Here is a 13,061-nt window from a genome sequence, read left to right on the forward strand (position 1 = left end):
TCTCAGGATTGACCACATGACATTACAAAAGTCAAGAGAGTGAAAACTAAAAAAACAGGGAAAAGAAGCTGTGAAGTGAGACTGTTCTGAAGTCTTTGATTCTTCCTTTTGTTTTAAATTACTTTTTATTTTTCTGCAACTAACATAGGTTTTGATTAAGATTTTCTTTGTTAAAGAGTCAGCATTTTCACCTGCTGTTCTTCTGAGAAAGAAATCAATACCTATCCTCTGAGATATCCATGAAATCACCAGGAAAACCATAACATAGCAATTTCACTCGGCAATTTCAAAATTTCTAAGTAAAAATCAAACAGAAAAAAAAATCAACATTCTTTATATAAAGCATAAAAAAAGACTTAGGCCAAAGTTTAAACTATATTCTTTCAAATCTTCCTAAAAAAGGGGGAGGGCAGCGGGAGCTGCCCTCATTAAGCTGGATTCCATGGAAAGAGAGTTGTTGTGCTTTGGGGTTTTTTTGGTCTGGTCTATTTTTTTTAAGAGCTAAAAGAAATTTCAAGGCTTACACTTGCCTTGGAGCCTCATTGCCAATTTTTGTGGTTTTACAACCACGGTTTTTTATTTTTCTTTTTTTCTTTCTTGTGTTTTTGGGGTTTGGTTTGTTGTTTTGTTGCTGGGGTTTTTTTTGTTTGTTTGGTTTTGTTGTTTTTTTTGAGAGGGAGGAGTCATCTGTTTTTCTAAAGTATTTCTTCCTTTCCCATTGTCATGTATGATACCCACACACTAAACAGGGGAAACTAATGCCAAAGGGCATAAAGAGAAATTGCCTATTCAAACCAAATTACATTTTCCCTTCTTCATCACCAAAGTCTAAATGCAGGACTGCTGAACTGAGAAGGAGATTTCACCTCTCTTCCCAACTTGATACTCAAGTCCTGCAGGACCTTAACTCTACCACCAATTTCTTTTCTAGCCTGCTACAGAGGCTATGCCCAGTATGGAGCTAAAGCCAGTAGTCAAATTTAGCTTTTGGGCAGGGCAGTCTGTGCCCAGTAGCAAAGGATTGAGCAGTCATATTTCCAGTGCAGTTTTACCTGGGACAAGCAGATCTCAAGTGTTTAGCCCTCTCTATCTCATGGAAACACAAAGAGTAGACAAGACAAACACAACGGCCTTCTTAGGAGGACTCCAGCACCTGTGGGCTGCCACACTGAAGCCACTTGAAATACTTTGCCCACTATTGGCTGGCACCAAATAAAACCAAAGAATTTTTTGCATGTACAAGTCTTCTCTGCATCCAACTTGAAAAGATTTACTATGAGAGTAGTCAAGGGAAATCCAGGTTCTGATAGTGACACTGCGAACTCATTCATCTACTGTCCTGGGTAGTTTTAATATTTTTGAGTTTTATTCTTAAACACCTCTGTGAAGAAAGAGCAAATTTTGGGGTTTTCTGATTGCTGCAGGCCCCTGATGATTTGTCATAGTGTGGTTTATGTTATGGTGGGAGAAAGAGAACATCCTTTGCTGATTTTTATGCTTGATTTATGCATGATTTTGCAATCTTGTTTGAAGTTTTAAATAAATAACAGCTTCTTAACAGTAGCTTGAAGTAAACAGTGACTTTGTCCCTGGTCTGTGTACGATATTTCTTGGGTTTGGTGGTGGGTTTTGGCAAGGAGAGGAAGATGAAAGCAAGATGTTTCCCTCTGCCATTCTTGCATACTGCAAGAAAATATAGTCTTACGTGTCAATATCCCTAAGGTTACAGGGACTACTCCCTTCTATTTCCTGATCATCTCAGTGGACCCAAAGCAAGTAAGAGGGGAGACTGACTTAGAAAACAAGGTTTTTTGAGATACACCTGTTTCAATCATGAGACTTGCTTGGACTCATTGCCTGCAATATCTTTGGACCGAGGACCATCAAGACATGCATCCTTCCCAAAAGCCAGTATAGAGACAATGCAATTCCATATCATGTTGTGTGGATTGCCTGTGATTCAGACTTGCATGATGCAGTCTGCACTGTTCTCACAAGCAACATACCACAAGGGAAAAACTGAGCTGTTGCTGGTTTTTAGTGACAGTTTTGACAACATTTATAAAGGCTTTTAAAATTTCTTGGGGTTTCAAAATATTTGACTATTTTCAGTTTAAGTTATAACACTTTCCACCACACAAGACATTCAGGCCATTTGAACTGATGTTCACTACATCACAAACTGATAACCAGAAGGGCTGTTAGTTTCCCTCTGTATTCTAGGGACTGCTCATGCTTTTTGTAACTAAGTCAAGGTGGGAATCTCAGAAGAGCAGTCTAGACGAGTTAGTTGGTTTAAGACCTGTTTTCTTCTTAAGCCCATAAAAAATTTATTGCTCTAATAAAAACTGAGTGAATATAAATAAAAGAAGCATTAAATTAAAAGAACTTAAGCTGATAAGCTCGACTAACCTGATCTTCTGTGACAAGGTAACCCACTTGTGGATGAGGGAAAGGCTGTGGATGTTGTCTACCCTGACTTTGATAAAAGCCTTTGACACCGTTTCCCACAGATTGTCCTGGAGAAACTGGTTGCTCAGGGCTTGGATAGGCATATTCTTCACTGGGTAATAAACTGGATGGATGGATGAGCCTAAAGATTTGTGGTGAACGGTGTCAAACACAGCTGTCAGCTGTTCAGTAGTGGTGTTCCTCAAGCATCAGTGCTGGGGCCAGTCCTGTTTCATATCGTTATCAAAGATCTAGACAACAAGACCGAGGGCACCCTCAGTCTGCAGATGACACCAAGTTGGGTAGGAGTGTCAATATGCTGGAGAGTAGGAAGGCTCTGCAGATGGATCTGGACAGGCTGGATAGATGGGCCAAGGCCAGTTGTATGAGGGGTCCTACACTTGGGTCACAACCCAAGGCAACACTACAGACTGGAGACAGAGTGGTTGAAAGGCTGCTCAGCAGGAAAGGACCTGGGGGTGCTGGTCGGCAGTAGCTGAACATGAGCCAGCAGCATGCCCAGATGGCCAAGAAGGCCAATGACATCCTGGTTTGTATCAGGAGTAGTGTGGTCAGCAGGACCAGGGCAGTGGTCATCCCCGTGCACTGGTGAGGCCACAGCAGAGTATTGAGTTTTGGGTCCCTCACTGCAATAAAGACATTCAAGTGCTGAGCATTTCCAGAGAAGGGCAACAAAGCTGGGGAAGGGTTTGGAGCACAAGTCTTATGAGGAGTGGCTGACAGAGATGAGGGTGTTTAGCCTGGAAAAAAGGAGGCTCAGGGGGACCTTATCACTCTCTACAACTACCTGAAAGGAGGTTGAAGCAAGGAGGGGGTCAGTCTCTTCTACAAGGTAACAAGTGATAGGACAAGAGGAAATGGCCTCAAGTTGCACCAGGGGAGGTTTAGCTAGGATATTAGAAAAAATTTCCTCACAGAAAGGGTTGTCAAGCATTGAAACAGGCTACTTGGGAAAGTGGTGGAGTCATCATCCCTGGGAGTATTTAAAAGACGTGTAGATGTGGTACTTAGGGACAACCAGCTTGGCAGTGTTGGGTTAACGGTTGGGCCTAATGATCTTAAAGTCCTTTTCCAACCTAAACAATTTTATGATTCTATTATAAACCAGAAGAGATGCAAAGACACTAAAAGTCCTAAGGAAAGGATGGTTTTATTTTGTATTTTGCAGCATTTTCAAAGTTTCTTGAATATAAACAATGCGTTTTACTCTCCAACATCATACGCTTTGTTCCACAGTTTGAAAAAATAAATTCTCCTTGTAGCTGTTGCTTTTCCATACCACAGGAAAATACCAACAGTGAATTTAAGATTCATGTTCCTGAAGAGGTATACATACTGTTACAGTCTGAAGTGTGCTACTGCTTGAGAACTTGATTACAAACTTTATGACTGTTTATGGAAACAGTGACATTCTTATGAATTTTCTTCTAAAAAGGAGGATTTACTACAAGTTAAAGGGGTTGTCCTGCAGTAGTTTACCCAAAGTTCATTATCATAGCACTGAAAGGCTACAAACAGACATTTTAGAAGAGAAAAATAAGAACCATACTCTTCCCATTTCTATCTCCTATTATCACTCATCCCCATCTTCTGTAATATCTTGCCATCTGTATTAAAGTTCCTATTTTGCTCCCTCACTTCAGAAAACCAACCTCTTAATTTATCAGCCTTTCTAGCTTCTGTTTTCTTTCTTTTGCCCATTGCTTCTCTTCTCAGTGTCTCTCCTCAACTTTTCCTGTGGAACTTACTTTGCATTTCAGGCTCCTGAGTCAGTTTGCTCTTAACAACAGAGAGGTTTTATGCCCAGGTGAGCATTTGTCTGGGTACTGAAAAACCACTAAACCTGGGTATAAAAGCATCTATTATTTATAAAAACACAAAGTTCATCTGCAGCTAACATTCCTATTATAAAGACCTAGAGTTTGATTCTGCAGCAAGGAATGACAAAATATGGAGTGAAATTGTTATGTCATATCTTTAAAATGGGACATTTTTCTTGGTTCACTGAAGCGTAGCTTAATCCTGAGTTTAGCTTTGTTCTTTTTACAGCACACGTTGTTCATCAGCTGATTACTAGTGCTCCCATATGCTAAAGATTATCTAATCCTAATTGCACTCTATTTTTCTTATATTTTGAATATTTATCTACATTTTTTTGCAGAATTTCTTCAACAGTTCCTTCTGAAGTTGTGAGTAATCCCACTACAGTTCTATCCCACATGTTCAGATGACTGTGTCTCAGAGAACCCACAACTCTATTGTCAGAGATTTTGTTAGTGTGCTTCCATAGACCTTTTAAACTTCTTTTTATATGTGACCTAAAACCTTAGCGCCGAAGATAGCCTACATAATACAAGTGTTCTGTGACATACCTATCTATTGCCCCTCTAACAGAAGCTGAGGCAGCAGATGTTCACTGAATTTTTCTCTGAGTTAATGTCTTCTGCAGAATGCGTGCTCAGAATCAGTGAGGACTGGCACTTTGAAAGTACCTAACACGCCGTGACTTATCTAACCTTGCTTCATGATTAGTGACACTATTTAGGGATGAAGATTCCTTCATGCTGGGTGCTGCGGTAACATATACATTTTGTCAAAATGAAATTACATTACGGGCATAGAAAGTGTGAGAAACAAATACCAGAGGCAACAACACAGCATCAGTTAGTCCCACCTGTAGGGATCAATCACCAGTGACCTAGTTTTTGTAAAGCTTTCTTTTAGCTATTCCCCCACACACCAAAAAAAAAGAGAGGTTTTAGGGTCAAGAGTAAGACTACACATTTGTTTAGTGGCTAGTTACAGGAAATTCTTTCCAAACATTAGGAGCAGCAGATAGGAAAGTAAAAAGGTAATTGCTTGAAATCAAAAACAAGAAATAAAGCATCATTAGGAAACTATAAGGCCAGCTTGGAGATAGCATCTGAAGGTGAGGCTGAAGATACAAAAAGCCACAAAACAAAAGTAAAGTAGTTCACATTTGGTAGGAGAGATTTGGATGAATGTGGATAGAGGAGAATGACAGATAATTCTATAAAAAAGGCATCACGATCTGAAAATTATGGCTTAGAAGAAAATTTCTGTCGAATATGACATTCCAGGTCAAAGACAGGAACAGTCGGAAAGAAGGTGATCTAGTAGGAAGATATTGGAAAATCTCAGTTTTGGCCATAGTGAACTTGTGCTGGTGGTTAATACCACTCAGAAACTGCTAGATGCAGGCTAACGTGTTTGTTATTGGCTCTGGTAGGGGACAATGGGGGTGTTAATTGTCTGGGGGAAAAAAAATCAAAAGTTAAAATCAACACTGCATAAAAAATAGGTCCTTATAATTTTGGTCTGTTAGTTTATAGATTCTTTTGCCTTCATAGTAAAGTATATAACTTCTATTTCTATGATTCTCACCATTGCTGCATTTATTTCATGACAATACCAAAACAAAATCAAAAGGATGAAGTCTGCTAAAAAGAAGTCAGTGGACTCAGTAAGAGGGATTTTGCAAATGAGAAGCATGGCATATGTTGGCAGTGCTCCGTTAATTCTAAGGGAAACCTGCCAATCTGTGTCCAAGCATCAACAGCTTTACATGTTTCCAAATAAATGAAGTGTTTCTGACCCATAGGTTAACATTGATCTTTGCAGTATTCATAAAATACCCTGGCTTTCTCTATGTCTAGATATGTATTATGAGTCATAGAAATATCTCACAGATGATAAGCGGACACACAGGCAGTATCTGGAAAAACTGGACAGCTCCAGAGGCTTTCGGCTGCTTCTGTTTTTCAAAATACCTGCCAGGTTGAATGGTAGAGGACAGAAGATACTTACAGTAATGGGAAAAGATGATGAATCCTCTGGGAAAAGTCTGGGAGTTTTTTTCCTCTTTAACAAGTACAGTTTCTGAGATCAAAAATTGCGCCATGTAAACAGAAGAGAAGTAATTATACTATACACAGTTCTCATGTTGATATCTCTCCAAACATCTGTAAAACTAGATTTATTTGCAGTATTGGCATTTGGAAGCTATTGCCTTATGAGTGATCAGTGGAACAACGGGAAGCAAAATTGAGATATTCTTTTGTACCCACTGCATATTGAACAGAGAATATGTTTTCCTTCAACTTACTTAAATAATAAGGTTCTCCAACCAAGATAATCCAACCAACCAATAAGTTAACTGAAAAAGTTTCATTGAGCTTTCAAAATTAATGGCCTAGTCCTGAGTATAGCCCAGCAGGCTTGGAAAAAACACAGTTGAACCATATATTACTAGCCAAACATGAAAAGTTGTCAAAAACATCTACCAAACGATAAGCGTTATGACAGAGTGCTTTGCAAGCATTTATGAACAACATGAATCTGCTACTCCACAATCCTGCATGTTCTACAGTTGTCTACTTCTACGCAAAAAGATTGCAATATGTACAGATAAGATCACTTTGCACTGGTGCCAATTACTATACAATATGTAAAGCAGCAAAAAATCAAGCCTTCTGTCTCCCAGTCACCCAATGTGGACAACCAACGGTGTTTACTCATTGACTGGTGTCCCTAAAACTTTAATATATTTTTAAGACTGGTATATGAAAAACACATTCCCTGGTGGCATTATACTTTAAAAGACTCAAAAAACAAATAATTTAGCATGTTATGAAAGAATTAAACAATACCAACATATTTTTACTGTTCCCATGAGAACTGCTATTTTCTTATGGGCCTGCTCTTTGCCTTTTGCCAAAATTCAAGATGGCCCCAGAGAAAGGCAGGATAAACCTGCTAGTCATTTACGTGAATGGCAATTGCCATTTCTGAGCCTACATCTGGTAGAGGCCACCTTCCTAAAAAGGACAATACATTTCTTCTGACACCAAGTCCTCTGGGAGTTAACTACAAACACATTTCCCTTGTTTTAATACTGTTTTAACAAGCAGAAGTATTAATCTTTTTAAAAATATATTTCCTTAATAAGATTAAAATTCTTTTGTGATTGTTCTGACGTTTAAAATAATACTAGCAAATAAAAAAGTGGTATTTAGATCATCCTACAAGATTTTAAAAGGGTTTTGTTCCACAGAATCATGCAAGATAATAAAATGTGACTGTACTACTTCTAAACCAATGTGGCGACATGTCACTTAGTTAAAAGAATTGATATATTTAGGGATAAATTCTTAAATACTTAATCAGAAATTATAAGATACACAAGATAACATGATTCATCTTCTTATTTGTATTTTCAGAAATGACTGCCCATTTCTATGGTCCAGAGAGTTTTCAATGAGCTTCTCTTGGCCCCTTATGAACTCTCTCATCCCAAAGTCCAAAGGGCCACAGTGCTGCTGAAGAAGAGACCCGTTTGCACATCCTGCTCTGAGAAAACAGATCTTAGGACATCCTGAAGTAGTTCTTACAAATTCTGAATCCATCAGAGTCAACAGCAAAACCATCATTGACTTTAACAGGGTCTGGATTTGTCTCTGAAGTCTCTTCATTACAAAGCAATTTTGCCAACTTACAGAGGTGGCTTCTGTGAGATGGCCAGCTTGACTACCATGGTCAAAATGCCAACACACTAGGCAGTTCACTCACAGGTAAGTGGAATTCTAACATTTTTAGTTGTATGCACTGTTTGAAAACAGGGATTATTAGTCTTAAAACAGGCAGAAATTAGTTGGATATGGATTTGGCAATGTGAGGAAGGGGCCATGAGTCTGCGAGGGAAGTGTGCTACAACATACTTATCTGCTCAGTATGTATACATCAACCAAGTGTCACAATGGTATTCCATAAGTACATAGTGAAATGTGAATTATCTTATGGAAATGGTGGTTGCAAACACATTTGTACTTTGTTCTCTGATTCACTCCAGTTTGCCTGTTGTGTTGTTGAGAAGATAGCCTTGACACAATAGTTAAACTTTTACTCAGTGTGATTCTGGCAAATAAGGGACTTGATAGAGTTTTTTTTCTTTAACTGGAGACAATGTTAGAGCTACATCTGTAATATACTTTATTACAAATTAATTACAGAACAACAGGAAATGTACTGTTCGTTACTCATGCCATACTGAAATTATGAATACTACATTTTCTTACTTTGATTGGAAGCAACAGTTGTTTTTTTAGCCCAATACAAGTCAAAATGGAAGGAGGGAGGTAGGAAATGGAAGCATACTGAAAAAAATATTACTGATATACTGTAATTTGATACATATGTCCTGTAACTTTTATGAACAGCATTGGTAAAAAATTTTAATGTGATTAATGTGTTTTTAAAAGGATTTTGGTCTTCCATTGACTGAATGATATTCCACTGACAATAATTATCAGAACTAAGTGCCTGAGTAGGAAGATTATCATCATCACAAAGACCTGGAAGTCTACAATTTCAGTTTGAAATATCACTACAAGACAATGTCAATAATAGCACTAAGTGTATTTCCTATGCAGGAAGATGTACATACACTTAGAAGCAAAACAAGAATATTTACATTTAGAACAAAATTAAGTACTTTGACATACACAGCACTGAAGGACTTTTATTTTCAATAGTAACTCCTACCTTCATTTTAAAAAAGCACAATAAATCTGTCTTATTATCAGCTAAGCTTATCTGAGCTTGCAGGTTTGACTTTTTAGATCTTGTCTTTTGAGATTGCATAGATGTAAAGCCTCAGGTATTATTTATAGCACTCATGGAAAAAATCAATAACCCATATATATATTTGCAAATATAAAAGAACATAGCAATGCAGAATATTTACACCACATGGGCACAGGAAAAAAAACCTGAATGTATTAAGTATATCTGAGTGCCAATCCCGCTCCCAAACATTCCTTCTCTACAGGAACAATGCAGAAGAATAGAGAAAGTGCTCTAACTGCAGTTGGAGAAAAGGCAGAAAATTGGTTATATTTCAAAAATACGAACATTTTTCACTGGACACAATATATTTATTGTATGCCATGTTTTGGAACACATAATTCTCAGGCACTGCAGGTTATTGCTTGCCCAGAGGAAACAGAAATCATAATCAATGCCATAGTACGGTAATACATAAATTAATAAAATCTAAGCACAAAACACAGCACCAAGATGTTTCATGGAGCCAGGAAAATCTCTGCACTTGAAAAAAACATGCAAGACATGGACACTGCCCTTTAAAAAAACTTGGAAAACCTTTTCTAAACTATGTGATTCACCAAAGCTCTAATTTCTTAGAAATGAACCTTCTGAGTATTTTGTATTTGGAAGCACCAGTAGCTATAAATCCGGCTAGATACATACATGCCTACCTTATGGGTCAGCTCTCTATGGCTGCAAAAGATAGTACGAAGTATAGCACAAATGTTTGTGAAATAATTTTTAATAAATTTTAACAATATGAGCAATTATTTATATCTGAATATTTTGGAAATCAGGATAGCTTTGGCATTTCTGAATCATGAAAAATAATTTCTTTTGCACCAGTCCAATCAGATAGCCTTACAGCAGGCAAAATCTAAACAGATGAAATCATAAAATAGAAAAACAAGGACATTATGGTGTTGAATCTAGTGACCTGAGCAGGTAAAGCCCCATTAAAAATAGTTTGTCACCAGATTTGACAAGATGGTGGTTACTAGGCACAGAATTAAATATTTTTAGACATTCACTGGAAGACTGTTCTTTTCAACAGTGGCTACATTTTTGTTATTAATTCAACAATTCAACCACAGAAAAAGTAAACAATCTAAAGTATTCTTTTGAAAAAAGCCATCAAAGAAGAAAGATGTACTAATTATTGAAGATATCTGCCTCATCCATGGATGTGGCTCCATGATTGAATCCAGCCCGGCGTAAGGAAAAATAAAGAGTGTAAATTCAATACACGCAGGAGAGCTGGGCTTGGCTTCATGCCCACTGTCATGAGAGTAAAAATCCATTTCCAAGATCCACTATAACACTTTCCTCTTAAGCTTCCTCTGGGTCACAATGACCTTTGCTAAACACTGTAACAAGTGATAAAAATGAAGACTGGGAGTACATTTGTTGCAGAGTTAAAATTGAAAGGAACCAGGAGATCTGAAACAGATTGCAGATAAATGTAACATACTGCTCAGCTACATTCCTTTTGTTCCAGATGTGTGATTTGTTACTAGTTATAACAGAATGCAAATTGTGTTTTGTAGAGACTAAAACCAACACATTACAGAATGCAGAAGCACTGTCTATCTATTTCTAAATGGAAATTGCACCTGCCTGCAATCTTGTCCTCATTTGACTGAGCCCTCCGAGTATTACAATGATTTAATGCAACAGCTTTTCACATTTGAAGGGTGTGGTTCAGCTCCGGCTTCACAGAAATGAGTCTAAGAGTCTAAATTTAGCAGGTAGTAAAAGTTTATCCATGAAAACAAAAAAAAGGACAAAAAACTCTCTTCACATAACTGTGTATATCAGCGTAATCCACAGATTGTGCCCTGCTGTTTCCGTGGGACTGACCTACATCAGTCGTATTTTCAGTCTTGCAGTTCTCACAGGCAAAGTGGACAGCATACCCACTTATTTGCATCAATGCCATCCTTCTCACACTTTCAGAAACATTGACCCCTAAATGGTTATAAAGGAGCATGGGAGTTTACTCATGCAGCTGTATTCCTGAGTACTGGCCCTGAGTACTGGCCCTGATCACTGCAAAAGTAAACAGTCATTTAAAGTTACTCTGTTAAAATGTTCCAAATTATCTTCAAGCAAAAATGTGAAGCGAAGCTTTGTTTTTATTTGCTCTTTCCAAGAGGCAAAGATAAGGGATGCAGTAAAAATAATCATACTGCAAAAGGAAACAAGGCCTGTCATTTACAACAACCCAATGTGAGGAAAAGGGAGACAGGTGACATGCAAAAACCGATTTCAATTGTTAATGTTGAGGACACTGTTACAATTTTCATTCTTATCTGGTCTCAGCTCCTGACATTTTTTCATGATTTACTACACTCCTCACGCAAGCAAAATTTCTACAGAGTTCAGTAACATTTTTGTGGGAGCAAAATTAAGTAAAACAAGGAAGGGATGAAAATGCAGAGCCGTCTGCTGCAATGAATGGGGCTATTTGTGCAGCAAGGAACTGTTCAAAAGCCTGTGTTGGCATATTACCCTTCATCCCCAAGTAAACTTCAAACATACACATGCTGTCTCCAAACCCAGCAGGAACTACCCGCAACACCAATACAGCTCAGTTCCTATCCATCACAAGTGCCCTCCCGTTCTGTGCAGTGCTCACACCAGGACAGGGCCTTCTATTTTGTGTCCCAGCATGTTGCCACTTTGCAAGAAGTGCTGCACGCAAAATACTCACAGGAACTCGGCAGGAGTCACTGCCTCATGCAGAGTCAAGAGACTGGCTAACAGTGGGGGTCACTGAGGAGGGGTTTGCAGGCTACTTTGCAGCAACCCACCTGTCCCCTTCTATCTACAGGTGCAGAGCAGCAGATTGGTTCATGAGGAAATTTGGAGCCAGATTTTGAATGCCCAATATTCTTCAGGCTGTGACATTTTCCAAAGGCTTCGCTGTGGAAAGAAACACACAGGTGATCACATATTAGGACAAGCATTGTGCAGGAAGACTTGCACAGAGCTACTTGTTTGGGAGCCCTGCTGACAGGCCCCAAAGAGAGCTGCCAGAGGAAACAATATGGGATTGCTTACATCCTACATGAGGCAGATGCCCAAGCAGGAACTACAGAGACAGTAACTCTGAGAGAATGTGGAAGTCTGCCTCAACCACAAGAGATCAGCTGACTGGTGGCATCATGTATTGGTATGAGGCAAAGTCAGTCAACTCTCACCAAACAAATATCTCAGCAGGAACCCACAGGCAGGAACCCTTACATTGAAGAATAAGACACCATGTCCCATTAAGATGCCACATGGGCAGAAGTTGCTGCATTATATAATGGTGAGCTTGGCTCCTACCTCTCTGCATGGTAGGGATTCTCAGCTCCCAGTGAGTTCACAACTTGGAGGAGCTGTGAGATGTTGCCCCTGGTCATGGGTGTGGCTTTTAGCACCACCATAATTTCCTGGCTCTTCTGTCTCTGTTGTCTGTGTCAAGCATTTTGAAGTGACAATGTTACTTATTTCTAAGTGCAGTTGCCACTGATGCTGAACAGTGATCCATTGTTCCTATTGTTGCTTCTGAACTCAGTGGTTCACAAAAACAATGCTTAAGATGCAACTTCAGCACAGGGAGTCTCAAAATTGCTGACTGTCAGAAGCTGGAAGAATCACTGTCCTTACTCTTTTTCCTACACTTCTCCATGAGCACCTTCTGCTGGCTGATGTCAAGAAAAAGTTGCTGAGATGTTTGGTACACACATATATTGCTCCCCTTATGGTCTTCCTCTGGCATTTCCCTGATCAACATTAATAGCTAAGGTTCAGTTATTTCAACTGACAATGCTGATGTCCTTCCTAATGTTGTTTAAAAACTCCTTTCAAAGTGTGATACTTTGATTTTCCATGTCAATGTCCTTTCCAGATTGTACTGCATTGACTGAAGTAACCACACCATGGGAGTGAAGTAATCTTTGCTTAACAACAAAGAAAAG

At 38.7% G+C, this 13,061-nt stretch overlaps 1 long non-coding RNA gene across 1 annotated transcript in view; it reads right to left on the reverse strand.

Annotated features, from left to right (window-relative positions):
- Positions 1-11,928: 11,928 nt before the first annotated feature.
- LOC116788748 overlaps positions 11,929-13,061 on the reverse strand; it is a 39,655-nt gene continuing 38,522 nt past the window's right edge. The window contains exon 3 of the long non-coding RNA XR_004357754.1: positions 11,929-12,021. This is a non-coding gene — a long non-coding RNA (uncharacterized LOC116788748). The remainder of the gene's footprint in view (positions 12,022-13,061) is intronic.

This window comes from Chiroxiphia lanceolata, chromosome 6 (genome assembly GCF_009829145.1).
Source record: "Chiroxiphia lanceolata isolate bChiLan1 chromosome 6, bChiLan1.pri, whole genome shotgun sequence".
Lineage (NCBI taxonomy): Eukaryota > Metazoa > Chordata > Aves > Passeriformes > Pipridae > Chiroxiphia > Chiroxiphia lanceolata.